Source organism: Anolis carolinensis, chromosome 5, assembly GCF_035594765.1.
Source record: "Anolis carolinensis isolate JA03-04 chromosome 5, rAnoCar3.1.pri, whole genome shotgun sequence".
Taxonomy (NCBI): domain Eukaryota; kingdom Metazoa; phylum Chordata; class Lepidosauria; order Squamata; family Dactyloidae; genus Anolis; species Anolis carolinensis.
Genome location: NC_085845.1, coordinates 36,511,400 through 36,538,812, shown reverse-complemented (window position 1 = coordinate 36,538,812; position 27,413 = coordinate 36,511,400). Strand labels below are relative to the sequence as shown.

At 42.5% G+C, this 27,413-nt stretch overlaps 1 long non-coding RNA gene across 1 annotated transcript in view; it reads left to right on the top strand.

The window, feature by feature from the left end:
- The window catches only part of LOC134299771 (uncharacterized), a 200,182-nt gene that overhangs the window by 104,883 nt on the left and 67,886 nt on the right, over nucleotides 1-27,413 (top strand). Inside the window, exon 2 of the long non-coding RNA XR_010007024.1 lies at nucleotides 21,887-21,988. This is a non-coding gene — a long non-coding RNA (uncharacterized LOC134299771). The remainder of the gene's footprint in view (nucleotides 1-21,886; nucleotides 21,989-27,413) is intronic.

Below are 27,413 nucleotides of genomic sequence, written 5' to 3'. Positions count from 1 at the left end.
CAAGGAGCTGCTAAGAGTGAAATTTATTGAAGTTTTTCCTTAATTGGATCTTGTGAGGGGGAAAATAGAGAGAGACTTAATATAGGTCTCATTATATATGACTTTTGTTTCTGTCGTGGTGTACCAGTTAATTCTGAAGTGTATTCATGAATCATGTAAGTTTGCAAAGCCGCACATACAAAGGCGTCCAAAAATACCAGAAGCTATTTTGGTTCATAGCAACAAACCAGTTCTTACTTTTTTATTCAGGACCAAAGCCATTGCTACCTCCCCTGCCCTCAAATTTCTTTGAATCACACCAGGGAAAGCTCTCAGCAATATGTACTTACTGGGGACAACTTTTGATACATTGCTGCTGGGGAAGTTTACAGTGTTCCCTCCCTATTTTGCAGTTTGCTTTTCACTCCCTCACTGCTTCATGGTTTTTTTCTGAGCGGTGGCACGTGCACAAAAGGTGTCAGTTTCCCTTTTGCGCATGCACCCTCCCTCTCGTCCGCGTCCATCCGGGCCACTTTGGATACCAATGAGAGGGAAGCGCATGCGCAAAAGGGAAACTGGCAGGCGCCGGAGAGGAGGCCGCCAAGAAGAAGCACAGGAAAAAGGCTTGCAAAGGGGAGAAAGGCCACCTAACTACTAATATAATGTGTAAATATTAAAATAAATATAGCGTCCCTACTTTGTGGATTTTCACTTATTGCGGGTGGTCCTGGAACGTAACCTCCACAATAAGTGAGGAAACACTGTATCCCCATCCCTTAACTACTGGGAAGATTATAGCTCAACTGAAAGGGAACAGAGATGCCAAAGAGCATGGATGATTTCCCCTGTGAATCAAAATCTGTGCTTTCCTATTTTACTTATTTACTTAATTTATATTCCACTTTATTTTCCAAGATGGTTTGCGATATAAATTAAAACAAAGTATAGCTAAAAATGTAATAATAAAAAGGTTTTTTTTATAAAAAGGATGACATGATCACACTATTTCAATACCTCAAGGGCTGTCATAAAAGGAAGGCTGCTGACTTGTTCTATGCTGCTCAAAGGATAGAGCTAAGTGTAATGGTTTTAAATTACAGCAGGGTAGATTTGAACTGAATTGTAGAAGGAACTTCTTGACTGTAACAGTGGTTTGGCAATGGAACCACTTGCATACAGCAATGGTGGGATCTTCTTTTCTAGATAGCTTCAAAAATGGCTGGCCATCTACCTGCATTCCATCTGAAAATACTGTGTTCAGAAGCTATTTCGACCTGAAGGGCTATAGGAGCCCTACTAAATGGGATGATCTATGAGTCCCTAAAGTTATATAGTGTCACGACCCAGGCAGCAGAGCACCAATAACCATACACAGAAGCCAGAATCTATCTAATATCTTTATTAAGGAAATATATAAAGTTAATAAAAGCAAGCGTATGAATTAGTCCAGGAGTAGACCTTTCAGGAAAGGTCAAAATTAGTCCAAGGAAACAATGTCCAATATGAAATATTAAGGTCCAAAGTTGTAATCCAATAACCGAAACACTCACTTGCCAAGCAAGTGAGGGGAGATGACAAGGTCCTTTAGTCCATGAACTTGAGCAAGGCTAGGAAATAACTTGATTCTTGGAACACAAGGCTTGATTCAAGGCAACAAGGAAACGAGGAGCAAGAATAGGATCCGTGGAATTACTTGGCGAGGTCCGGAAAACAAGGCAAGATCCGGAGAGTAAAACAAGGCTGGAAACGAAGGCTTGAAATCGGGAACAAGGCTTGAAGCAGGAACGAGGCTTGGAAACGGAGTAGCTGTCCACACACGCTACTCCGGTAGCTGACGAATTGACTCCGCAAGATCCCTTTGTGGGTAAAACACCTAAATAGGGTCCCGTTTTCCCGCCAAAGAGCAGTTCTCTGGAGAACCAGAAACGAAAGCTATTCTCTGAGTCCAGATGTGTGACTCCTTAAAGTTTCCCATGGAAAGCAGACTTAATCAGCTGAATGCTTAGCAGCTATCCTCGCACTCCTGCGAGAGGCCGCTTGAACTCCCCTCTGTTGTTTACAAAACTCATGGCGAGAAAACGTAGGAGATTTAGGTTCAGGGCTTGTTTGACAGACTTCTGGAAGACAAATCTCTTGCAGGTGCAAGGTTTCCAAATCTGGCTGGGAAAGTTCCAATTCTGACTGAAACGGTGAAAAACCCAAGTTTTCCTCTTCATCTAGCACCACAGTGCCAGGAACGGGACTACATGGCCCATGACTCATCACACTATCCCCCTCCTCAAGCCCCCTCTCAAACTGGGACTCTCTCCCCGAGGCGCGAGGCCGCGGCTTGGAGGGATAGGTCTGATGGAAGCGGCGGGTTAAATCGGGAGCGTGGACTGTGGAAGCGTCTTCCCAAGAGCGTTCCTCGGGGCCAAAACCCACCCAGTCAATGAGATATTGTAGGCGGCGGCGGTGAAAGCGAGAATCCAAAATGTCCTGAACCTCGAACTCCTCTTCCCCATCTACCAAAACAGGAGTGGGGGCCGGCCGGTCTGCATCAGGGCGCACACCATCCGCCGGAAGGAGCAGGGAGCGATGAAACACTGGATGAATGCGCATAGAGCGCGGAAGTTGGAGTTTGAAAGTCACGGGGTTAAGTTGCGCCACCACTGGATAGGGGCCAATGAAACGGGCATCTAACTTCCGGCAAGGGCGATGGGAGGGCAAAAAACGAGTGGACAGAAGAACCCGGTCTCCTACCTTGATTTCGGGGCCCGGCTGGCGATGTTTGTCAGCGTGGCGTTTATAGTTCTCCTTGGCTTGGTCCAGTTGCTGGAGCAAAAGTTGTTGCACCGCTGTGAGTTCCTGCAGCCAGTCCTCTGCTGCGGGAACTTCTGAGGTTTCAATGACTGGGGGGAAGAAACGTGGATGGAAGCCGTAGTTTGCAAAGAACGGGGTTTCTTTAGTTGAAGCCTGGACCCCATTGTTGTAGGCAAACTCTGACAGCGGTAACAGGGAAGCCCAATTGTCCTGTTGGTAGTTCACATAACAGCGAAGGTATTGTTCCAAAGTGGCATTGGTGCGCTTAGTTTGCCCATCCGTTTGGGGATGGTGAGCCGAAGATAAACGAGAGTCTATGCCCAATAGTTTTTGTAGTGCTTTCCAGAAACGAGAGGTGAATTGGGACCCACGGTCTGTGACCAAACTCTTGGGCAATCCATGCAATCTAAAAACATGTTGGAGGAATAGATCTGCAGTCTCTTTGGCCGTGGGAAGGCCATCACAGGGAATGAAATGGGCTAACTTGGTAAAAAGGTCCACCACCACTAGGATCGTGGTGAATCCACAGGAAGGTGGTAGATCGGTGATAAAATCCGCAGAAATTATTTCCCATGGGCGAGATGGGGTAGGGAGGGGATGTAGAAGCCCTGAGGGCTTTTCCCTTCTTGTCTTGGAGCGCTGGCATACTGGGCAGGTGTTGACATATTTTTCCACATCCTTGCGGATCTTGGGCCACCAGAAATCTCTTAGGATCAAATGCATGGTTTTGAATAGTCCGAAATGCCCTGCTGGCTTGCAGTCATGACACAGACGAAGTGCTTTTTCCCTGCCCGGCCCTGGGGGGATGTAAACATGATTTCTATAGCAAAGTAGCCCATCCTTAAGCGAAAAGGGAAAATGTAGCCCTTGGCGAAGTTGATCCTGTGCCCAGGCATCTGCTTGCTGACTAGCCCTGATTTCCTGAGCACAAAGGGGTCCTGGGGTAGAGGGAGTTGATTCAATGGGAGTGGATTTGGTGTTTCCCACCGTGAGCGTGGCAAAGTTCTCGGGTTGTAGCAGCTGGGACTCAAAGGTCTCCTTGCGCCCTGCAGCGTATTCCGGTTTCCGCGACAGAGCATCTGCTTGCTTGGTCTGGGCTGGGGTTACATAATGAATTTGGAAGTTAAAACGTTCAAAGAATAAAGCCCAGCGTTGTTGCCTCTGATTAAGCTTGCGGGCAGTTCTTAGATGCTCCAGATTCCGATGATCAGTATGGACTTCAATGGGAAATTTGGCCCCTTCTAACCAATGCCTCCAGGTTTCAAAGGCTGCCTTTATGGCCAATAGTTCCTTTTCCCAAATGGTGTAATTTCTCTCTGGTGTGGTCAATTGACGGGAATAAAAGGCACAAGGATGAAGATGATCTCCCACTGGTTGTAGGAGTACAGCCCCAATTGCCACATCGGAGGCATCCGCCTGCACGACAAATGGGGTTTCAGGATCTGGGTGCTGAAGGATTGGCTGAGACGTGAATAATTTCTTTAGTTGCTGGAACCCTTTCTCTGCTTGATCTGTCCAGCGGAAGGGCTGTTTCCCACGGATGCAGCTGGTGATTGGGTCAGACCAGCGGGCAAAATCTGGAATGAACTTGCGGTAATAGTTCGCGAACCCCAAGAATCGTTGCACCTCTTTTTTGTTGGTTGGCGCCCGCCATTCCAATACTGCTGAAACCTTTGCCGGGTCCATGGAGAGCCCTAGTGGCGAGACGCGGTACCCCAGGAAATCTACCTCTTGTAGATCAAAAGCGCATTTTTCCAGCTTGGCATAAAGTCCATGATCCCGCAATCGTTGTAATACCATTCTGACGTGGTTCTCATGTTCTGATTGTGATCTAGAAAACACCAAAAAATCGTCCAGGTAGATGATCAAGAACCGATCTAGATAATCCTGAAAGATGTCATTGACAAAATGCTGGAACGTTGCGGGAGCTCCACATAATCCATAATTCATAACTCGGGACTCGAATAATCCGAATTTAGTCTGGAAGGCGGTCTTCCACTCGTCCCCTTCTCTGATGCGAACTAGATTATAAGCCCCCCGAAGATCCAGCTTGGTGTAGACCTTGGCTCCTCGAAGTCGGTCTAGTAGGTCCGAGATTAAGGGCAGGGGATAGCTGTTCCGCTTAGTGATATTGTTCAATGCTCTATAGTCCACCACCAAGCGTAAGTCCCCTGACTTCTTTTTCACAAACATCACTGGGGAGGCGGCTGGGGATTGAGAGGGTCTGATGAATCCCTTGCGAAGGTTTGTCTCTATAAACTCCCTGAGAGCTTCTTGCTCCGGTTCAGTCAGGGAGTAGAGATGTCCTCGCGGGATCGGGGCCCCCTCCACCAAGTCAATGGCACAGTCATAAGGTCTATGTGGGGGTAATCTCTCGGCTTCCTTTTCATTGAATACATCCCAATACTCTGAGTACTTCTTGGGCAAGGTGATAATGGGTTCAGTGTCTGTGGCATGGCAGACCTTGGCTACAAGGCAATGGTTTTGGCAATATTTTGAAGCAAACTGCAGTTCTCTGTTGGACCAGGAGATGCTTGGGTCGTGAAGTGTCAGCCATGGAATTCCCAAAATCACAGGGAAATGGGGAACCTCGGTAACAAAGAAGGAAATCTCTTCCATATGTTCCCTTATCCACATTCTGGTGGGTTCTGACCACTGGCTTACGGGACCCGTCTTGAGGGGGCGGCCATCGATGGCTTGCACCACACGGGCATTCTTGAAGTCATGATATTGTAATCCCAGAGAGTCGGCATACTCTCTATCAATGAAATTGTTGGTGGCTCCGGAGTCTATCATGGCATGGACCATGACGGGTCCTTTTTTTGCTGACCACAAGGTGACCACTAGAAGAAACAGGACCCCGGTTGGCGGCTCTTGAGTGGGTTTTTTGACCGGGTTGGCGAGCCTCTCTACGCCCGGTCGCTGGCTTCCCCCGCCGGCTGTGCGCCAGCCGCCTCAGACGCCTTCGTCTCCGTGGAGGACGCCGCCGCCAGACGGGCGGCGGGCTTCCCTTTGGCTGGGCACTCTCTGGCGAAGTGGCCCCCGTTTCCGCAGTACCAACAGAGATTTAGGCGTTGGCGGCGGGCCTTCTCGGCGGCATCTAATCTGGGACGCACATTGCCCAACTGCATCGGCACCTCCTCACTCCCTCTGGGGTATGGGGCTGGTGGCGGGGGTCTCCATACTGGACGCAGCTGGACGCCGGTGGGAGCGGGAGGTTTCACCCCAGCTCTACCGCTCTGGCCTCGGACCCATTGTTTTCTGTTGGCAAGCATGACTTCAGCTCGTAAACATTGATCAATGAGTGCTTCAAGAGAGTGGGGAGGATCCACCTTGGAGATTTCTTCCAGCATCTCAATGTTGAGACCCTCCCGAAATTGTCCTCTGAGGGCTACATCGTTCCAGCCGGTGTTGTGGGCCAGCACTCGGAACTCGGCTATGTACTGGGACAAGGGTCTGTCCCCTTGGGAGAGGCGCCGGAGTTTGTGGCCGGCTGCCTCCAAATTGTCCTCGATTCCCCAGGTCGCCTTAAGGTGGTCCAAGAAATGTTGCGCTGACCTTAGATGTGGGGAGACTTGGTCGAACAGTGCCGTCGCCCAGTTGGCCGCTGGCCCGTCCAAGAGACTGTATATCCACGCCACCTTGATGTCTTCTTGGGGAAACTCGGCAGCACGGGCCTCTAGATAAGCCTGGCATTGGCGACGGAAAACATGAACCTTAGAAGCTTCTCCAGAAAACTTGGTTGGCAACGCCATGGCCGGGAGACGGATTCCGCGCTCCTTCAAACCCCTTATTTCCCCATCCTGCGCATTGAGCTTGTCACGGATGCGGTCCACTTCGTCCTTGTCGATGGTGTAGCTGAGTGGCTGGCCACCCGGCACGGTTCCGGTAGACATACTGGCCTAGGTTAATTGGTGCTTAGGGTGGCGGAGTCAAACTGTCACGACCCAGGCAGCAGAGCACCAATAACCATACACAGAAGCCAGAATCTATCTAATATCTTTATTAAGGAAATATATAAAGTTAATAAAAGCAAGCGTATGAATTAGTCCAGGAGTAGACCTTTCAGGAAAGGTCAAAATTAGTCCAAGGAAACAATGTCCAATATGAAATATTAAGGTCCAAAGTTGTAATCCAATAACCGAAACACTCACTTGCCAAGCAAGTGAGGGGAGATGACAAGGTCCTTTAGTCCATGAACTTGAGCAAGGCTAGGAAATAACTTGATTCTTGGAACACAAGGCTTGATTCAAGGCAACAAGGAAACGAGGAGCAAGAATAGGATCCGTGGAATTACTTGGCGAGGTCCGGAAAACAAGGCAAGATCCGGAGAGTAAAACAAGGCTGGAAACGAAGGCTTGAAATCGGGAACAAGGCTTGAAGCAGGAACGAGGCTTGGAAACGGAGTAGCTGTCCACACACGCTACTCCGGTAGCTGACGAATTGACTCCGCAAGATCCCTTTGTGGGTAAAACACCTAAATAGGGTCCCGTTTTCCCGCCAAAGAGCAGTTCTCTGGAGAACCAGAAACGAAAGCTATTCTCTGAGTCCAGATGTGTGACTCCTTAAAGTTTCCCATGGAAAGCAGACTTAATCAGCTGAATGCTTAGCAGCTATCCTCGCACTCCTGCGAGAGGCCGCTTGAACTCCCCTCTGTTGTTTACAAAACTCATGGCGAGAAAACGTAGGAGATTTAGGTTCAGGGCTTGTTTGACAGACTTCTGGAAGACAAATCTCTTGCAGGTGCAAGGTTTCCAAATCTGGCTGGGAAAGTTCCAATTCTGACTGAAACGGTGAAAAACCCAAGTTTTCCTCTTCATCTAGCACCACAGTGCCAGGAACGGGACTACATGGCCCATGACTCATCACATATAGGGTTACACGTAGTTACTGGGATTGAAACCAAGCAAACAGCTTGTTTTTCCTACATCTGTCTAAAGCTGAAAGTCCAGTCAGCAGATCATGGGGCTCTTTCACATTACAAAACTACAGAAATAATTTAAATCTCACGGCTCCACCATATGGAATAGCAGGATTTGGAGTTTCAAAAAGGGTAATTTGAAATACCTACCCAATGGCTGTAGTTCCTCCTCAAACTACAGACTGTAGGATTACATAGAGTGCAGCCATGTCAGTTAACATGGGATTTTAGCACTATAACTGTGAGTGCAAAAAAGCTCCTAAGTGATTGAAAATGTATTTGTGATAAGCTGATTTCTTGCCCAAGTGTATTTTTGCTATGAGTGGAGTTTCAGCGTCAGTGCTCAGTTTCCTTTTCCCCAAAAATATGAGTTTAAAAAATTCTTGTCTACTTCTGTGCATCTTTTCTCCAGTGGGGAAGCGAAATGTAATATACTGCAAAGTACAATTCCTTGAAATTAGAGAATATAGGAACAATATGGCTCGTCTCTTGTTGACCTGACAGTTCTTTTTACGGCAGAAAAAGGCATCTGTAATTAAGACATTTGCTTAATATTTCTCAGGTCAAAGACTGGGTTCTGTTTAATTTTTTAAATCATGTGATAAATGTCATCTCAGCAACTTTTATAAAGGTTTCTTGTGTTATCAAAACTGGCAGATGTTAAACAGAACATTTTTCAGAATAATGGCTGTGGATGAAAGAATAAGCATTTAGTCTCCCAGTAGCTTAGCCACCTGTACAAACAGCAATTCCAGCTTCACTCTGGATTTCTGGATTCTGAATAGCAAGTTATTGGAGGCTTTGTGGTGCTGCAAATATTATCCAGATCTTTTAAGGTTTGTTGTAAAATGTGTCTTTCTCAATACTGCCCCCTGCCCTGCTAAAACTATTTTTGTTCTGTTTGTGAGTACAAACTTGAAATTCCATCTTCAAAGTTCTGTCTCCTTTTACAATTCAGAATAAATGAGAGTGTTTTGTTTTGTATTCGTTTATCAGTATTGTAAAGGACTGAAGGATGACAATGAGACATTTAGGACATATTTATCCTCAATACATTATCTATTTGTTTTAACTTTCATTTCTGGCATACCCTTTCTCCAGTGGAACTTAAGAAGCATACATGGCTCTCCCCTTCTCCTTTATTTACATAAGAACCTCTCTGTCAGGGAGGTTGGCCTAAAAGCAAGGAAGTAACACAAAATCATGGAACAAGTTTCATAGCTATGAGGATATTGGCTCATTTCAGTTTCAAGAAAGGATGCCCATGGATACCAATTGCTGGAGGATAACAAGAAATCACTGTTCTCCCGTCTTGCTTGTGAATTCATTTGGTTCCAACTTATGGCTTTGGTAATGAAAATAAAGTCAATGAATGCATACCATGAAGATTTCAATTTGTCTTTGTCAAAATATCTTTGATATATTCAGAAAACAAATGCAAAGTAAAAATGTTATTTAACAGCAAACTATCATGGCACAAAATAATCCCACCTACCAAGAGGAGATACTAACAATAATTTCTCCTCCTCCTCCACTGCTATGGGGCTATAGCTCTTAGAATGTTCTTATATATGGATCTCAATAAAACCAATCAAGAGTCAAAGAAGACCATGGTGGAAGAAAAGAGTTTTCAAAGGAATGTGGGTTATCAATACAAGCCTTAGGAGGAACCAGAGCTTAAATTAGAGGTGCATACACTTTTTATGGCCATCCAGGATGTATGCAGAAGCAGCAATTCATGTTTGAAATACAATTTTAAACCACACACAGAATGCATGCAACATTTCATATTAAAAATGCACAGTTTTCAAAACTAGAAGCCCATCTACAGTCACTTCTTTTTTGGGTTATATTTGATAGTTTATACAGTGTTCCCTCACTACTTTGAGGTTCACTTTTCGCTCCCTTGCTGTTTTGATGGTTTTCAATTAATATTAATGTACTCATTTATCATGGTATTTTCACTGTTTTGTGGGTTTTTGTGGTGTGCAAAAGGTTTTGGAAGGGGGGAAGGGAGAAATAAAGGGAGGGGGGAGAGTAGGGAAGGGTTGGAAATAAAAAAAAAGGGTTATTGAGCTTCCATTCTTCTTCCCTGCCTGTGTACTATATATTGTAACTTCTAAAATAAAGTACAGACTGCATTGTAGTAAGTGGTCTGTGGTTAGCTCTCCTCCACACATAGAATAAATATAGTGTCCCTACTTTGCGGATTTTCACTTATTGAGGGTGGTCCAGGAATGTAACCCCCGCGATAAGTGAGGGAACACTGTATAGCTTCCAGGGACTCCTGTACCTACTGAAGTTGCACACAACTCATCTAAGGGTGCATTTAGACAGCACCCAAAATGTATGCCCTCCTGTGTTTTTACCTCGGGTGTCCAAATGAAGTAATTTGATACTGGAAAGACCTAAGTCCCTAAAGACTTAGGTCTAACTCAGTATGGGCCCTGTCCTGGGACTTCTGAGGGGGCTGTCCACAAAGCCCTCTTGCGTGTTCTGGGCTGAATCAGCCCAGAAAACTCAGAGGGCTGTAACCTCCTCCCCCAAAACCCCTTTAAAAGTCTTAAAACTGAAAAATAACTTACTTAACCACCATTCCTCCTTCTCCAGGGCTCTCCTGGTGCATAGAAATGCTACGCCAGGAGAAGGGAGGGGGAGGAAAATTGCTTCCCCCCTTCTGCTGGCACATCCTTTCTACATGCCAGGAGAACTCCAGAGAAGGGGGAATGTCAGCTGAGCAAGTTATTTTTCAGTTTTAAGGCTCTTCTGGGGGATTTTGTTTTGTGTCCGGCAGAGCATCTGGACCCCCTCCCCCCGGAAAGCACGGATGTTAGCAGGATGTGTGTGGACTGTAATCCTGGCCAAATTGGGTTTTTGAAAACTGATTTGGCTCGCATTAAAGTCATGTCTGGAACTGCCCAATATGAAGACCAAACTAGGTTTTCAACATAGAAAGCATTTGAAGCATTGGCTTAAAGCTGTTAGTCATGACTTCATTACTGGGCTGCAGACTGATGTAACATTGTTCTCAGTACCTATACAAGTATATGATTAAATATTTAAAAACTCTGAAGATATGGCTCCCCTGCTACAGATGCTGTCAGGTCTTTAAAGACTGCAGATTGCTGGTCTTAAGGTATAACAGCCTGGCAATTCAATTTGTAAAGTACAACTATGCTGCTTAGACTTTTATGGCACAGAAGTCTGCATTTAATGGAAGGAAAGCAAAACAGACTGGATTAAGACACTAGAAAGTGGCTATGACACATCTTATTAAATACACATACACTCTGTTTGGTTGCTGCTTGGAGTAAAGAGCTTTGCAGAGTTTCGGAAGTTACTTTTAAAAACATTTGGTTACAGTTACAGTTCTATGGGGCCCCAAATATTCAAGATAATAGTTAGGATCATAGAATCAAAGAGATTTTTTTTCTGTGTCAGGAGCGACGTGAGAAACTGCAAGTTGCTTCTGGTGTGAGAGAATTGGCTGTCTGCAAGGACATTGCCCAGGGGATGCCCGGATGTTTTTGATGTTTTTACTATCCTTGTGGGAGGCTTCTCTCATTTATTTATTCATTTCCACCATTTATACCCCACTCTTCTCACCTGAAGGGACTCAGGGCGGCTTACAACAATTGGCAAAATTTAATGCCTACAACATAGTTACAAATCAAAAACAGTACATACAATCAATTAAAAAACTATTAAAATACAATATAAAAATTTAAACCATGTAATTAGATCCATTTGTCTCATGTCTATGTATATAGCTGGAACTGATAGAGGGAGCTCATCCGCACTCTCCCTGAGTTAGATTTAAACCAGCAACCTTCAGGTCAGCAACCCAACCTTCAAGTCATCAGTCCTGCCGGCACAAGGGTTTAACCCACTGCGCCACTGGGGGCTCCTAATTAAAGAGATGAAAGAGACGCAAGGACTATCAAGTCAAGTTCCTCTTTCTCCTCTTTCATTTTTATTCATGTCTAGCCTGCTTTTGCCTCAATACTGGGAGTCAGGATGGCTTACAAAATAAAACAAACATAGTGTAAAAAATCTTTAAAAGGAAATAAAAACATACAAAAAATTTATCACAAATATCTTTGAGCTTTACTTTTCATCTGATTTTTTTCCAAATTGCAAATATATTGTTCAAAGTGTGGTGCTGAAGCCTTAAATCATCTAAAATAAATGCCTTACCTAGGCTTATAAAGGCTATGTGTGGTGAGGGCATCAGAAATATATTTATCTTTGGTGCCCTCTGGTGAACCTGCTGCTCTTTCCATGAGCCTACACATAGAACCAAGTCTTTTAGGTCCCAGTCTTGCAGTCTGTAGACTATCCAACCAGAAATCAGGAGATTAAGCAATTGGCCCTCCATATTCATGGATTCTACATCCATGGATTCAACCATTCACAGCTTGAAAATATGTCCAAAAACACTAAAAAGCAAACTTTGATTTTGCCACTTTAAATAAGGGACACCATTTTACTATGCCATTATATAGAATGAGATGAGCATCTGTGGACTCTGGTATCTAAGGGATTCTGGAACCTAATTACAGTGGATACCAAGGATATATTGGGCACCATGGTTCCAGAGATGTGCCTATGGGGAGAGCACAAATGAGTGCATCCCCCCATAATAATTTTGTTGGGGGTTTGCTGGTCGTGAAATGATTTGTAATTTCCAAATCACGACCCCCTTGAACCGCTGCAAGCTGCAGAAGCAAGCAAAAATACAGCAGGGGTCCTTTCACAGCAAAACATGTGTTTTATCCCATCTATCAGCAGAGTTCAACTGCCAGCATCTCAGATTATCTACACACTGTTTTAATAAACTAATGGATTCAGGTTTTCATCCAAAATATCCGGAGGCTTTAATCTTCATCATTGCAATATACAAAATGTACAACCAGGATACACAGATCCTCCTTCCTTGTACTTGCAAACAATCAGAGTCATCAGATAGTCAAATACCAAATATAGGCAGATACTCTCACCGAGTCACATAGGAGAGAGAAATATGGATTCTTTCATCCTCCTTATATAGCCAGTAACCACCTAGTGATAGACCATCAGTAAGGGACACTGGACGATATAACCCCTTTGCAATACATCTCACCTCACATGGTGACTCACCCATTACCACATTCCCTTAGGTATTGCATCATGACATTCACAGTCATTACCCACCCAGGTGCTATCAATCAACTGCATGTTCATCAAACAGTATTTTCTCTATGATTAGAAATGCTATCCCATTTCTAGCTAACAAATCTGACCCCACAAATGGATTTTTTTTCATTTTCCTCCAGCTTCTAGCATTGCAAACATGAAAATCATTCACCACCAAGATATTTGCTTTGATGCTGGCCACATGACCTTGGGGGTGTCTACGGACAATGTTGGCTCTTTGGCTTAGAAATGGAGATGAGCACCAACCCCCAGGGTCAGACACAACTGGACTTAATGTCAAGGGAAAACCTTTAACCTTTAACCCCTTGTTTGTATTCCCTAGGTCACTTTGCCTGTATCTTTCTTTGATTTCCTAAGCTGTATTTCTTTTCTTTTTTTTTATTAAGGTTTTACCATACAAAGATCCAGGGAGGACGGAGAGGGAAGGGAAGGGGAGGGGGGGGCTTGGGGGTTTGGACGGCTTTGACTTGGGGAGGAGGGGGGGAAAGGAAAGGAAGGAAAGGAGTATATTAAAGGTCGGGGGGAGGGATAGGGAGGGAAGGGAAGGTATCTAGGAATGAATAGGTTAGGGTTAAATAGGGGATAGGAAAGAGGGGGGTGGTGGTGAAGACTTCCGGTCTTGTTCTTCTCTATTCTTTCTCTTCATCTTCTTTATCTTCATCTATATCCATTTAGTTACAATGTCTTTGCTTCTTTAAATAGTCATCCAATCTGGACCAGTCCGTCTCTCTCGTTTTCCTGCCATCATTCTTCTTCAGTAAAAAGGTTAATTTGTCCATGTCTTTTATGTCAATCACTTTATCGATCCACCAGTCTTTCATCAATGTTTCTTCGGATTTCCAATGTTTGGCGATCACCATTCTGGCTGCCGTGATGAAAAATGTGAAAGGTTTGTCTGTATTACAATCTATTTTGGCTTGTTGATCATATAGCCCTAGCAGGAGAAGCTCGGGATTTAATTCAAATTGTGTTTTCAAGATCTTATTACATTCCCCTAAAATCAATTCCCAGTATTTTTTTAATTTTCCTACAGCTCCACCACATATGGATGAAGGAACCTGTTTGTTCTTTGCATCTCCAACACTTTGTGTTAGCATTTTTGTACATCTGTCCTAATGTCTTTGGTGTAAGGTACCATCTATGAATGGTTTTTAACCAGTTTTCCTTCATGTCTGTAGAGTAGGTGTATTTGATTTTAACCCTCCAAATTGACTCCCATTCCTGTATTGAAATTGATCTTCCTACATTTCTGGCCCACTGAATCATTGAGTTAGTGATTTCCTCTGTTTCGGTTGTCCAATTCAATAGTTTATTGTACAATATGGAAATATTTTTCTTTTCTATTTGTAAAAGTTTTTCCCAAAACCCTTGCTCCATATCGAATCCTTCAATTTTATCTCTTTTGTATGCTTCTTTTAGCTGAATATATTGGTACCAAGATATATTCTTATTGATTCTTTGAATTTCATCCAACTCTTTTAGTTTAGGTTCTCCCATATTCACTGCTTCCACCGACAATATTTCTTTGTAGGTGGGCCATTTTATCCATCCCAGCAATCTTCTATGGTTAGCTTCTAATGGTGATAACCAAGTCGGAGTTTTAAGGTGAAAATATCTTTTATATTTTTCCCAAGTTCTAAAGAGGACTGATCTAATATAGTGATTTCCAAATTGTTTTTCGATTTTTGATTTTCCATACCATAGATACCCATGCCACCCCCTCCTTAAATCATGCCCCTCTAATGTTAGTAATTTTATCTTCTCCAATTTAATCCAGTCTGGTTTCTCTTCAGATCGTATAAATCTTTCGCCTTTTACTAAGCTGTATTTCTAAATACTCAATTGAAGTGTTGAGGTACTGCAATGCTAACAATTTTGATACTGAAGGAAATTTGCATTTGGGGCAACAGAATTCTAATTTGGGTAGAAATGTTCTCATTTGCCCTTCCTCTCTGCTATAGCTACATGCCTCCTTAGTCAGTATAAAAACATTTCAGCCACCCACAGATGCCTATCAAGGTGGAAGCTATGGGATGGGTGTGAGGCTACCCTTCTTCACACATAGCCCTTGAATATCCGCCCTTGTGTGCTCTCTGGGAAATCTATTAATTTGGCTGTGTTGATGGTACCTTTGCAGTACGTTGCTTGGAAATATCTAAATTATTTAAGCAAGAGACCGTTTTTGGTTTTCTTCAAAAATCAATCTGAATTTAAAATACTGGTTGCATCTAAATGTCACTCACTTCTCCAAAAGCATATTTGGTATCTTTTATGAAAAAAAAGCACAAAACCACTGCCCAAGTCCAGATAGGCTTATCTTTTTTATTAGAATGTAATAGAATGTCCAAACCTTTACCTTGAGAAATGCCTGCACAAAGTTTTTAGTTTCATTATAAACTTCTCCTTCCTCTATTTACCAATATATCTGCTTATAAAAACAAAGGGATGAGAGATATTTATGTAGCTTCATATTAAATATTGCTATCATGTTTTCATCCCCTTTATAAAAATGAGTAAACTAGGTCTTCCTTCCATTTCCCTTAGCCCCCTAGCAGTATCCTTAAGTGCTTTTTTATGTGTTGATATACACTGTAAACCAAACAATAGCTGGCCAGCTTTTGAATCCCGTTTTCAAAACTGTATATATTTGACTTCGGGGCTGCAAATGACATGAATGGCCTGTTGCAAGATATAGCTTTGGAAAGTCTTTCATCTTATCCTCTGAGCAAACGTAGTTTATGGCAAAAATAAAGGATTGCTGTTCTTCGGTTTTTTGTTTTGTTTTATGTTTTAGGGAAAAGGCTCCAGGTGGCAAAGTCCTTCTTTGAAATAAATGCTTAAAAAGAGATCATTCCATTTACCCTTCAATTTTATTCCCTTCTTTGATAAGTACTGATGAAGCCAAGTAATCATAGAAAGACTTTGAAATGAGCTATGAATGGATATGATGCTTTTTGGCTCTGTGTGATTGGTGTGTGATAGGGATGCATACTGAGTGATATATTTATTTCTATTGCCCAATTGGAAGCAAGGCCAGCACTACCATTAGGAATATTGGGGCAATTATTTCAAGCAGCAAATGCCAGTCGCAAAACCATTCTTCATGAACTATCTTGCTATTTCCCCTCTCTTTGGATGACAGTGTGGGGTGTGTGTGGGTGCTGAAGGCTTTCATGGCTGAAATCACTTGGTTTCTCTGAGTTTTTTGGGCTGTATGGCCATGTTCCAGTAGCATTCTCTCCTGACATTTCGCCTGCACCTGTGGCGAGCATCTTCAGAGGTCTGTTGACAGATGCAGGTGAAATGTCAGGAGAGAATGCTATTGGAACATGGCCATACAAACTGAAAAAACTCACAGCAATCCAGTGTGGTGTGTGTTATTGAAAATGCACTAATACCTAGCACTGGTGAGTGAAGAATGCCTGAAGTGGGCAGTAATAATATGGAAAGATAGTTTGAATGAGCTGAATCATCTTCCCTCTATGGACCTCATCAGATGGGCAGAATTGCCCATCCTAGGATGCTTGGAATTCAGTTGAGGCACAGACTCTAGCAGCTCCCATCACACAATGTAGAACAACTTCCAGCGAGGCTCCATGCCTCAATTGGAGTTCAAATGTTGCAGGAGGCAGTGGTGGCAACATGAGAGGCTTCCCGTGTTGCATAAGAAACTACAGGGTAAGCTGCACAGTGATGCTTCCCCCATAGGATGGGATGCGTGGCAAGGCCAGCGATTTAGGGCATGAGGTGATGGGTTCCGCATGCCAGCCCTGCTGGATTTACCACGATCCAAGACAAAACAGGAGTATGTGCGTGTGTGAATGTGATGAGGTAGTATGTCTACCTATCCTGAGCACTCTGTGATGTAAACTGACAGTCTTATGGAAATTTTCCCACCTCTTCTTCACATGAGTCTTCTCTCAGCCTTCTAAGATATAGCTAAGTTAGATCAGCACCTTGAATAAGCTTATTTATCTGAGAATGAAATTCCTACAATAAGATTTAGTTTCTTTCTCCAAGACATTGGCATGTTTGATCCTTAAATCAAAATCCCTTACTGCTGAATACACTTTAACATGTGTCATGTAACCTATTTTCCTCACTCCCCAAATCAGTACACTCTCCTCCAATGTAATATAGGTATTCTCTAGCTGCCAATGTTGAAAGAAGATTTCATGACCATTCGAAGAAATGGGATGTTATTTGTTATCATTCTCAGATGGAGAAATGTCTTGGGTTATCTGTAATTGGGAAAGAGCCAAAGCTATAAAAGGATTATGTTTGTGTTCTGGAAGAAAAACATTTGCTTGGTCTGGCAGTATTTGAGGAGGTCAACAAAATTTGGGCCCAACGAGATACAATGCAGAGGTAGCTTCACTTTAGCAAACACCATCTTGTTTACCCATTATATAATCCACCCATTCTTTTTTCTAGTCTACGTATGATGTAAATCGTGGACAAAATTGCAGACATGTTGTCCAAATCATGTACCATAAGAAGAAAAACAAACATATTAAATAATATAATATCCCCATTAAAAAGCTGCCTTTTACCAAGTCAGATTAATCAAATTTAGGAATCTGAAAATCCATAGTGGACAACTACATGGGAAGCAAAAGCTAATTTTCAGCTCCATTATTCAGAGTTTTAGAATACCCACACATACTGATGCAATAAAAGTGATACAATGTCATTTCTGTCCATCATTTTGTGTCATTTTGAAATAATGATAATTATTTCTTCATGATTTGGGGTGTGTTAGGTACTTTGGGGTGCGGGGGTGTTAATGAGGAAACAAACTGCTACGTTTAAAGATGCTTTGGAAAAATCCGGGGGTGAAACATTTTCCCCAAAATTGATTTTAAAACATTAGAAGGGGTTGGGAAGGACTTCAGATGGACTTGGGACTACAAAAATGGAATTTGGAGATACATATAGTTTATGGACCATGCTTGATCCCACCCTCAGTCTGCACTAACAGAAACCACCTCTCCAGGTTTGAAAACAATCATTTTTCTCAGTCCTGCCTGGAGATGCAAGAGTTTAACCTGATATTGTCTGCATCCAAAACAGAGGCTCTTCTACTGAGCAAAGGCCCTTTCAAGTTTCAGCATCCCTCATTTTTCATGCTAGTTCCTTAATAGTCATTATGCACTCTACTATTTCCACCACAGTACTGATATATTATTTTACTACACTGGATATTTTATTCCATAATTATTTATGACAACATTAATTCAGATAATTGTGTGTGTATTCCCAGCTGTGACAATGGGATAAGGCAGCTGCAGATTGTTGCATATAGAAATGCATAAGCAGGGGTAGCCAGGGGGAATCCTAGTAATAAAGATCGGTTACCTAGAATCTTATTTTTCCCATGAGAGGAAATAAATGGATGGAGCATAACAAATGGAGGGATATTTTGGCAACTAAGCACATTAGTACAGTAATATCCAGCGATGGGGTTATTATTTCATTAAAACAGTTCATCTTCTCTATCTTTAAATAAATAATATGATAAAGAATGTGTCAAAGTTAAATTTTTAAAGTAGCAGCCGTTTGTGGAATTGAACTAAACCATCTTCAAGGTAAAACTGCTCAAAGCAAAATAAAATAGACAGTTGCTCCTAACTGGCTACAATATATTTTGTAAAGAAGTAGCAAACATTTTTGGAACCAAATACACAATATAATCCAAAACAAATCTTGAAATTCACTTTCCAAATGAAACCTGAATTGGTCCCCTGGAAATTCAAATGGAGAAGAAATATGGACAATTACAACATTACATTATCATGGTAGCAAGATCATGCACAGAAGTGGAAGACTGCAAATACACCAACAGGTGAAGAATAACTTTTGAAAAGATTAGACTTAGTGGAAATTGATACGCTGACAGCTTTGATCAGAGAAAAGTCATTGGTGTCATTTTTGAAAGACTAGGAAAAAAATGGGGTTTTTTTGGCAGAAAAATAAGTATAAAATGCAAAGGTGTAACTTTGCTTTAAAAAAAATCTTATTTAGTTTATTGAGTTTAGATAATCCTCGTAGGAAGAGCTAGTCCTACTATAGACATTCACCTTAAGCATATGAGGAAACAAAAGGTGTTATCTGACAGTAAAATAAAATAATAATGTTTATTAATATAACTTTCTAAATACATTATTATGCAAATTGTACAATGATGAAAGGAAGTACTGTGCATCTCATTCTCACAATGGAGGTGAAAGGTCTATGGAAGCTCTTTAACAGGATGACATTCCATGTCATGGAGCACCAGCTTGACCATATCCGTTCTTTCCTCCAATGAGCTCAAGGTTCTCTTCCTTTCCATTTTATCATCATAACAATCCTGAAATGTAGGTCAGACTTAGAATGACTGGACCAATAACTTTAAAGCCACAGTGGGAGGCTAAATCTGCATCTCTAATAGTCTTTACCCACATTTTAATCACTACACCAAACTTGCTTCTCCTAAAGTCCAATCCAATATGTTTCAAAAAATCCAATATGTTTGACCTATGGGTGAATGCTGCTGAAACATTCTTCAGACGCTATATACAATTATAAAAATACAACATATAAATACATAAGGGATCCCCTGGTGGAGCAGCAGGTTAAACTGCAGAGCTGCTAAACTTGCTGACCAAAAGGTCAGTGGTTCGAATCTGAGGAGTGGGTGAGCTCCTGCTGTTAGCTCCAGCTTCTGCCAACCTAGTAGTTCGAAAACATGCAAATGTGAGTAGATCAATAGGTACTGCTCTGGTGCGAAAGGCTCAAAATTTTCTAAAATTTTAATTCTAAGGAGGTAATTTATGGGCTAAAGGCAATGTACAAATATAATAATGGTTTCATGCAGTGTTATGTACTGATGTGTTATTTTATATAGCCACTCTAAGAAGACCTTAAAAATGCCCATAGGCAAAAAAGCATTCTGGTTTTAAACTGATAGAGCATTTGGGGGGGGGGGCTCCTAAAGCTGCCCATTGGAAAAAATCAGTAACTGTGTACATTTTCTTATGTGAATATATCAAATGCAGAAACTATTGTACATGCTACTGAAAAAATTACATTGCTCAATATGAAATTACATCTAGAATCATAACTACCATCATGAATTGAGAGTCACTGCAAGAAATTTTTGAGTGCATTGAGAAGTTGATTATAATATTGATTGTAGTATTTGCATCCTTTTTCAAACATTTTTTAAGAACAAGGATTGTGGTGTTCCAAGTTATGAGAAATGAGCACTGAGAGCAGCGTTTGGGATATATAAGTGTTAGGTAGTGTTCTTGGATAAATATCACATCAGATTTTGAGGTTAGCCCATCAACCTTTTTTAAGATGCCATGAACCACATTTTCAGTATAGTTTTTTGTTATTTGAAAAGTAAGAAAAACTCTCAGGAAATTCACTACTCTTTAGCTTGTATTCAGACAATACTGGGTATTCAGTATTTAAAAGATGACAAAGCTTGTTCACCGTGAAACAGAAAAGACTTTTCTTTATTTTGTTTAAATACATACAATGCATGACTTTTTTAGTTTTACAATAATTGCTGGTGATATAATTATATGGGAGCTACCATATATTTACAGAGGCAATTTTGTTCATAGATCAGATTCTATCACACTGTAATTACCCTTTGGACTCTCAATATGTTATCATGATGTTTGAGAGGTAGGGAAATGCTGTAAAATTATAGATGTTCAAAGAAAACTAGTCAGTTGGCCAAACATTTCTGTAATCTCTTCCATTAACTTACTCAGTTTGGCTTTGAGACCTCTTGCCCCAAAGATTCTTGCCTCAGATTCTTGCATCTGAGTATGAATAATTTCTGCAGCTTTCTCTCTGCTGTAGGAGAAAATGAGGTAGCATGATCCAACATCAGGAAATAAACTTATAAAGAAGAAGCTACAATCTGCTCCCACAATCACTGGGGTTGCGGGTGCAGGTCTGTTGCACTACATCCAGCTACTGAAAACATATGTGCTCAACCCACCCCACCCCAAATTATCTGCCATAAAAATGGCCATTTTGGCGGGGGGGGGGGGGATGCAGAGGTTGTACTGCATATAAGGTGAGATGGCAAGGGATTTGAAGTCATTGTGTGGATGGAAAAGGACTGAAATTGTGTGAATCTGACTTACTCCATCATCATTCTGAATAGGAAGCCAGCCAAACATTTCTTCACATGTTTCTCCTGTTTCTACAACTTCCAGCATCAGCTTAGCCAGTACGATCAGAAGGGAGGGGCAATAAGACTTGCATTCCCACACATTTAAAAAAATCAAGCAATCCCATTTCCTCTTTTAGGTGTCAGTTGATCAGTGCAATTTTTAGACATTCTTTCTCCTTTTAGTTTACTAATTTTCTACATATCATTTGGAATCAATATGAGAAAAAATATTGTGTGCATCTTTATACATTGCTATAATGGAATATTATTTAAAGTAATAAATTAAATTAGGTTTTTTATAATTCAAAGGTGCAAGATTTGGCATCTGGGCCACTTGGAAAATATAAAACTAGCAAGGGGATCTGGAAGAAATAGCAGTTACATTGGCTTGTCAGTCAATCATTTAACACTTCTGTCCACCCGTATAACTCATATATTACAAATGGTAAAAGACTAAATGCATGACATAATGTGATGCTGCTTGTACAGTTGGCTTTCTTCATACTACTGACATTTTATATTGGAAGTCATGCAAAAGACAATGTGATTTCAGAGAAATTAGAATAATTATAAAACATAATTTTAATTAATTTTATTTAACAAATTGTGATAATTAGCTGTTGCCATTCATGGGTTAAGATCCTGTATTTCTGTTTTCTTCTGTCCCTGTTGAAATTAATCTTATTAATATTGTCCTAGGTCTCCAGTTGTTAAAGTCATCGAGGATCTTGATTTTGTCTTCTAGGTTATGTCGTATGGTTTGTGTCATTTAGGGATTTCATTAACATAGCCTCTACTCTTTAATCTAGGTTATCAATAAAGATATTGAACAATACTGGGCCCATGACATCACTTGTCACTTCTCTCAAGATGGGAAACACTGGGAAACACTCTCTGATGATGTGAATCAGGTATGTACAAATCCACCTAACAGTAGAATTGTCTAGTTCACACTTTGTCACTTTGTCCTTGAGTATAACACAGAGATTACGTCAAGAGCTTTATCTTCATTCCTGTATGAGCTTTTAGGATCAATTTAATATGATGCAATTTTCACATGTGCAAAAACTCAGTTGATCATCCACTACCAGATTCTTCAAATGAGGTGCATGCAAGTGGGCGAAAAATCCCTTAATCTGCAATTTATATCATAGTAAGCCTTTAAACAGCAAAGAGCTCAGATTCCAATCGTTGACTGACTGAAGCTAGATGCTTCCCTGGCAGATTAAAAGTAGTATGGATCTTAATTAATGGTGCCTTTTAGCAAGGATTTATGTCCATGATGTCCACAGATTAATGGAATGGGGTTAATCTCTACATTTTATACAAATCACTTGTCTTTCAGTAGGAATTGTATTCAAATACCAGCAAATTCGATTGGCATTTTTATTTTCTAACTATAATCAGAAACAATGTGTATAATTTCAATATCAGTCCAGTTTGCATATACAATTCTGTTTGGATGAAGTAGGCTAGCATTTGTGAAAGTTTCTTTTGGGATTTTAAAAAGACAAAATTGTTGTCCGTCTGAATCGAAAATACACTATGACCAATACAGACTTTCCTATGGGAAGAAACACATTATTTAACTTTGAAGGTAACATGCTGGCAAATAAATAATAAGAACATGAGAAGGAGAACTGTACTCAAAAGAATGTTGTGTAAAGTTAGAAGATGGTCTCAGAACATGCCTCATTTCCTCAATTAATCAATACAGACAATTTGCTTAGACCAAGCTAGAGACTAATCAGAAGACATCTGAAGGCTGGAGAAAATCAACTGTTATGAATGTATTAAGAGTGTAGAATATCTTGGAAAGGGTGCATAAGGTAGAAAGTTCTTTGTGTAAAACAAGCAATCTGCTTCCACCCAATGTATTGTGGACACATTCGCTCCTTGTAGGAATATCACATACAATGTTCGTCTATTATCCATCCACTCGATGTACATCTGGAAGAAATGACTATAGATTTCCATAGAGGACTTTCAACTTCCTGCCATCTTTCAGTCTTCTGCTTCTGTCCTGGGAACAGTGAAATTCCTAACAAGGTAAACCTCCAGCATTGTCTCTTCTATATTAAAGGGACAAGAAACCTGCATCACTTTGCATCTGAGCATGAATCTTAAGCATAAGTCCATGTAAAAAGACTGCTAATAACCAGGTCCATCTAATCCAATATGATCTACTCTGGCTAGTAACAAATCCCCAAGATCTAAGGTGCTGTCATGCACCAAGGCAGCGGAGCACCAAGAACCCAACACGGAGGCCAATAAAACTATCTAATATCTTTATTAAGGAATTATATAAAAGTAATAAAATCAAGTGGAGAATATAGTTCAGAAGCAGACCTTTCAAATAAGGTCAAATATAGTCCAGAAATGTATTGTCCAATAAATGATATTAGAGTTCAAAGGTAAAATCCAACCGAAACACACACTATTTGCCAAGCAATAGTGTGGGGAACTGTCCAAAGTCTTTCGAGGCTCAAGGTAAATCCGAAGGGAAACTGGAAAACAAGGCTTGAATCTAGGAAGCAAGGTCCATGGTTTAAAACAAGGCAGGTAGTCCAAAACTTGTCTCAAGAAGCATAATCCGTGGCTAAGAACGAAGCGAGGCAATTCTTGGAAACTTGGAAAGGCAAGGCAAGGAAACTGGATCGCGGACTTTGCAAAGTCCGCACTAGGCTGGGAACATGGAATTCACCCTCGAAGCTGAGCTGTTGTCTCCGCAAAGAACTAACAGAGCCCGATACTTTTATCTGGGTCTCGTTTCCCGCCAAACAGCGTCCAGCGATCCCTTTCCCTAGAGAACAGGGAACGAAAGACCCAGCTTGCAGGTGTAAGACTCCCTGGATTTTCCCAGGGGAAACATGGCTAATCAGCATCTTGCTTGGCAGCAATACGGGCACTCCTCCGAATTCTCTCTCTCGCTCCCCTATCCGCCGAGAAAGACTGTTTTCTCTCAAAGGGAGGTGAGCATTGACCAAGGTCAGTTTTAATTGATTCTTGGACAAGAACTTCAGGCAGCTGGAAAGACTCAGACTCTGGCCGTAAATCTGGAGAAAACTCCATGTTTTCATCCTCATCTGTCACAATGTTACTAGGCACAGGACTACAAAGCCCATGAGGCATCACAGGTGCACAACTATAACTGGCAATTCTCAGGGATTGAACCTAGGACTTGTCCTTCTGAAGTATATATTTTGTCTCTTAGCTATGTATCCTCATGAATATACACAGTTCTTCCCAATAAGAAAAGTGAATAACTCTTCAGGCTCCCAGTGGACAGGATTTTCTTTCAGTAAATGAATTCCCTTCAAACTTATGGCCTAGATCCATAAGTGTATTATGCACTTGAGATAAAAATGGAGTGCTGCCATAGATACCTACTTATGCAAAAATAAGAAATTACGTACCAGCTCAAATGACCTTTTCTATGCAGTAAAGAAATACAATTTCCTAGTCACCTCTGCATGTATTAGCCCTGTTAGAAAACCACATTGTCTTACTAAGCATAACTATGGGAGTGTTCTTGTTTTCTACCATTTTGTGGATTATAGCCAGGAATGTCTCCTGCCACATAATGAGAAGACAGGAAAGCTTAGATAAGAGAATGATGCTGGGGAAAATGGAAGGAAAAAGGGAAAGGGGTTGACCAAGGGCAAAATGGATGGATGGTATCCTTGAACTGACTGGCTTGACCTTGAAGGAGCTGGGGGTGGCAATGACTGACAGGGAGCTCTAGTGTGGGCTGGTCTACGAAGTCATGACGAGTTGGAAGCAACTGAACGAATAAACAACAACAAACCTGGAATGTGGTAGATGGTTTCATAATAATCAAAATGGTGTTACAGTACTTGGCAAGAGAAAATTACAAGTCTAATGGTAGAATACTTATGGTAGAATGCCAAGCATTTTTTGGTTTCGAAACCCCACATTTTTTGCAAAACACTGTTTCCAGAAACATATTTTTTGTACAATATTAATTTATTTGGAGAAAATACAAGTATTTTGGGATGGGTGAAAACTATAAAATTTTCTCCTGTATGTTATTCTTCCCAATTGGGAAATAAATAATGGTGGCTATTCTTTCTATCCTTAGTGATTGACTGCCAGCCAAAAATTTGCTCTGTATTTGTCATAATGTATGATAATACTGAATTCATTATCTGAAGATGAAACTAAGGGAAATGGGTTTTCCCTACAATTAACTGCGGCCAACAGTTTCCCAGGGAGAAGCGCAACAGGTGTCTTGCGACCCTGGAGAAGGTTAGGTGTGGTAGCCTCCATGGCAGCCCCTCCAGGTTGAAGGTACTGCTGCTTAATGCCAGATCCGTCAGTGGGAAATCTGCAATTATCCAGGACTTAATCCTGGATGAGCAGGCGGATCTGGCTTGCATCACCGAGACCTGGTTGGATGAACTGTGTGGGGTAAACCTTACCCAGCTTTGTCCTCCGGGTTTCGGGGTGCATCAGCAGGCCAGGCCTGGAGGGCAGGGAGGTGGGGTTGCGGTGGTCTTTCGGCAGTCCATCGCCCTGGTCAGATGTGCCGTTCCACAATCTGCTGGGTTTGAGTGTCTCCACTTGAAGGTGGGTACCCGGGACAGTTTGGGGATTTTGCTGGTGTACCGTCCACCCCGCGACACAGCAGTCTCCCTACCTGAGCTAGCTGAGGTGGTCTCTAGCGTGGTGTTGGGCTCCCAGCGCCTTTTGGTATTGGGTGACTTCAATATCCACGCTGAGGCCACCTTGACAGGTGCGGCTCAGGAATTCATGGCCGCCATGACGACCATGGGGCTGTCCCAAGTAATATCGGGTCCCACGCATCAAGCTGGTCATACACTCGACCTGGTCTTTGTTGTGGGCGACGGTTTGGTCAGAGTGGAAGAGCAAACTATTCTTCCATTGTCATGGTCTGACCATTATCTGATCAGTTTAAGACTCACCGTGTCCTCAAACCTCCGCAGGGGTGGTGGACCCATTAAGATGGTCCGCCCCAGGAGACTTATGGATCCTGAGGGACTCCTGACGTCTCTTGGGGTTCTGTCTGCTATGGAGGCTGACGATCCTGTCGATGCCTTGGTCGCTCGTTATAATACCGAGTTGTCCAGGGCTATTGACATGATCGCTCCCGAACGTCCCCTCTCGCTGCGTGGAGTTGCCCCGGCTCCCTGGTTCACCAGGGAGCTGGCGGAGATGAAACGTGGGAGAAGGAGACGAGTGGCGCTGGCGGGGAACTCACGACATTTCTGACCGAGCACAGTCTAAAGCCGCTATTAGGGCTTATTCCGTGGCGTTGCGGGCAGTCAGGAAGGTTTTCACGACTGCCCGCATCGCGTCTGCAACAAATAGATCTTCTGAGTTGTTCCGAGTTGTTGGGGAGCTCCTCCACCCTTCTCAGGGTGGGGGGGCACCTGACTCCTCGGCAACTCGGTGTAGCGAGTTCGCTCACCATTTTGCAGACAAAGTCACTCAGATTCGTTCCGACTCGGACGCCAGTCTTGATGCATTGCCAGGTGAGGTAACCGAGGCATCTGTCTGTTCGATCTTGTGGGATTCGTTTCAGTTTGTGCAACCTGATGATGTGGACAAGATTCTTGGAGCGGTGAGGGCGACTACCTGTGCCCTAGATCCCTGCCCATCTTGGCTTTTAAAACAGGCCAGTGGTGGGTTAGTTGATTGGTTTGTGGCAATAATTAATGCCTCTTTGGGGCAGGGCAAATTTCCATCTAGCCTAAAACAAGCAGTGGTAAGGCCTATTCTGAAGAAGGCCTCATTGGATCCGACCAATCCGTGTAACTACAGGCCAATCTCTAACCTACCATTCTTGGGCAAGGTCTTGGAGCGGTGGTTGCCTCTCAGCTCCAGGGATTCTTGGAAGATACGGATTTTCTGGACCAATCGCAGTCTGGCTTCAGGCCTGGGTTCAGTACCGAGACGGCTTTGGTCGCCTTGGTGGATGACCTCCGCAGGGAGCTGGAGTGTGACCCTGCTGGCTCTCTTGGACATCTCAGCAGCTTTCGAAACCATCGACCATGGTATCCTTCTGGGGCGGCTCTCTGGGATGGGCCTTGGGGGTACTGCACTCCAGTGGCTCCAGTCCTTTCTGGAAGGTCGTTCCCAGTTGGTGAAGCTGGGGGACACCTGCTCGGACCCCTGGCCATTGACCTGTGGGGTCCCGCAAGGTTCTATTTTGTCCCCCATGCTTTTTAACATCTACATGAAACCGCTGGGAGAGGTCATCGCGGATGACACCCAACTCTACTACTCTTTTCCACCTAAATCCAAGGAAGCCCCTCGGATTCTGGACCAGTGTCTGGCCACTGTGTTGGCCTG